Here is a 3,328-nt window from a genome sequence, read left to right as displayed (position 1 = left end):
AATGAACAACCACCCCCTCGTAAAAATTGTGAACAAGCCCACGACTAAAATTATCGGAAACGTGGGTTTCCCCAACATGCATTATTATTTATATTTTCTACTCCCTCCGTTCCTAAATATAAGTCTTTTTTATTAGCCACACCTAAGACAAGAATTTTTTTATTAGGAGTGAACCCCACATGTCATAGACACAAAAAGTGTGGCAAGATTCCCTTAGGCAAGCCAAAGTGTGTCTAGCAATTTGAGCAACTCAAGTTAGGCAAGTGTGGCAAGTGTGGGAAAAATAATGTGGCAACATAAGACAAACATAGTCACAATCCAAACAGCCCCGTAATTTTTTGTGACATGCATGAAAATTTGGTTAGTTAAATTTATAGTCAAAATTTGGCAAAGTGCATCAAATCAACACATGCAAGTATCGAAAGGGAAGTCACGGCATGCATGCATGCGTTGTACTCCCTCCATTTCCAAATATAAGTCTTTTTAGAGATTGCAACAAGTGACTACATACGAAGCAAAATATGTCTACATACATCCGTATGTAGTAGTCCATTTGAAATGTGTAAAAAGACTTATATCAAGTGCAGTGCTTTGATGTGTCGCGTCAACTCGTACAAGACCGAGAAGTTTGATTACTACAACGCCCTCTCCCTCGCGGACTGAGCTCTGGTGCCTTAACTGCACTTGCCTTTAGCTGCATGACAGGTGGGCCAACCACCTATTGGGCCCACCTGTCATAGACGCAAAGGCAGGAGCAGTAAGTCAATGAAGCCGCGTCCCTCCCTCACGCATGAGCGTGGTAGCTGGCAGGACTAGTAGGAGCTTTCGCTACACGCTTCTTGACAGCGGCAAACTTGCGGATGGAGTTGACCATCATGTCGTCCATGCGAGAGGCGAAGCCAGTGTCGGCGAGGGCTACGACGCCGGCGGTCGCCAGCACTGTATGGAAACGCCGCGCGGTGCGGGGCCGCAGGCCGGTGCTTTGGATGATTTGGCACAGCCGACTGCCGCTCGCGACCATCGCCTCCATAGGTGCTTCTGGCTTCTGGTCACTTGGTCTTTTTTTTGAAACGGAACACTCGATTCCATAACTCACACAGGTCCAGCCAAGATGCTGGCCATACGAACATTTACATCATCTGGCATGTCCTCTAGCCAGAGCTCCTGATCAACTTGGTAACGGGCACCTTAGGCAGCTAACTCATGAGCTAATTTATTACGGGTCTGTTTGGTTGGAGACTAGTGTGGCCAAGCCAAAGTGTGGCTAGCCACACAAGTATGCAAGCCACACAAGTGTGGCTGAGAAATTGGACGCCAAACTTTGGCAAAAGTTGGCAAAAAATTGTCTCTATGACAAGTGGGCCATAGGGGCAATAAAGTGTGGCAAGCCAAAGTGTGGAGAAAACCAAACACATGCCAACTAAACTGTGGCTGCCAAATTTTGGCTTGGCAAACTGTGGCTGGGAACCAAACAGCCCCTACATGCCCGCGGGGTGAAGCTAAAAGAAACATGGCTGAAGTTCAGTCGCACGAAATCACGGATTTCTTGGAGTGAGCAGTGTTGCGCAGAGACTAGGAGTGAGCAGTGTTGCGCAAAGACTAGGAGTAGATGGATTGGAGGGGTGGGGATTTGCCGATGGTCGGTTTGCTCAACTGCGGCCCCACCTCACAGTGAAAACATTACTACTGGAATAAAAATGCCATATACTCCTATACTAATAAAACATTAAGGCCACGAGGCGATGCAGTGCTGGTTACAGGAGGCAAGAAGAATAGATGCATCCATCGATGACGTCCACCTCCTCGACTCAGGGCGCCGGTCCACCGAACGTCGGCTATGTAGCAGCGGCTTTCGTGGCCAGGTCGACGTGCTTCTGAACAATGGCGTCCAAAGATTCCAGCCGCTGGAAGAAGGCCAACGTCTTTCTGTCCTCGCTGGCCTTGTAGTGGCCTATGTAGATGATTTCCTCGTAGACGTGGATGTGCAGGTCGACGGTTTCTTGCATGGCGAGGCGCTGCGCGACGAGCGCGGCCTCGAGGTGCACATTCTTCGTCGCGACCTCCGACACCTGCAGGGCCACTAGGGCTTGAAAGAGTTCGTCACCATGGAGGCCGATAAGGGTGACAGGCAATGAGGAGCCTGGGCGCGCGGGCTGGAGCAGTACGGCAAGGTCGTCCGCACGCTTCTTGACGGCGGTGAACTTGTGGATGGAGTTGACCATCATGTCGTCCATGCGAGAGGCGAAGCCGGTGTCGGCGAGGGCTACGACGCCGGCGGTCGCCAGCACCGTCTAGAAACGTTGTGCGGTGCGGGGCCGCAGGCCGGCGCCTTGGATGATTTGGCACAACCGACTGCCGCTCGCGTCCATCGCCTCCATAGGTGCTTCTGGCTTCTGGTCACTTGGTCTTGGATTGGAGCGAGCAGTGTTGCGCAGAGACTAGGAGTAGATGGATTGGAGTGGTGGGGCACCTTTATATGAGAATCCAAACTCTGTTGCATTCACATCGTGCTGGCTCTATTCGGCTTCTCCAATTAATTTCCTCTGCATGTAGAGTAATTTGAGGATGCATCATTGACCGTTCAACGTCTCAGAAACCGCTACCCTCTCCCTCCTTGGCATTCAAGCACCTATGGAGGCGACTGCCGCTCGCGTCTATCACGTGTCAGGAGACGTTCCCGTCGACGACGAGGTGCCTATGGTGACTTCGTAAATTTCAAGATGATAGTACTAGCATACTCAATATTGTGCACCGCGACCAAGGCCGAGAGGAAAACGAGAGAACTACGTATTTATTTACGGTGTAGATTCACTCATTTTGCTCCATATGTACTCCGTCTCGGTGTAGTCTAGTCACTTGTTGAAATCTCTAGAAAGGCAAATACTCCTTTCTGGTTTACAGGGCTATACTAGCAAGTACTCCCTCCGTCTGAAAATACTTGTCATCAAAATGGATAAAAAAGATGTATCTAGAACTAATATACATCTAGATACATCCAGTTTTATTCATTTTGATGATAAGTATTTCCGGACGGAGGGAGTACTACAATAGTGGGCTCACATAGCAATTTTGTCTCATGCAAGAGCCTGGCTATATGCGTGCTCCAAGGTTCGCAACTGCCACGTTTGGGTTGCACTTGGCTCTTTGCCTCTTCGAGAAGACGAACAATGATGTTACTACTACTGCTTCTACAGTATCGAATCCACTGCTGCATGTCCATCCACGGCGAGCGGGAGGGATAGCTTGTTGTAGTACTATAAGCAAAAGCCTGTCCTCGTCTGCGAGCCACCGCGCGCATGGGCGAGGGAGAAGGCGTGTAGTAGTAAAA

The sequence above is a fragment of the Aegilops tauschii genome, chromosome 5, assembly GCF_002575655.3.
Source record: "Aegilops tauschii subsp. strangulata cultivar AL8/78 chromosome 5, Aet v6.0, whole genome shotgun sequence".
Lineage (NCBI taxonomy): Eukaryota > Viridiplantae > Streptophyta > Magnoliopsida > Poales > Poaceae > Aegilops > Aegilops tauschii.
This window is presented reverse-complemented; position numbering follows the sequence as displayed.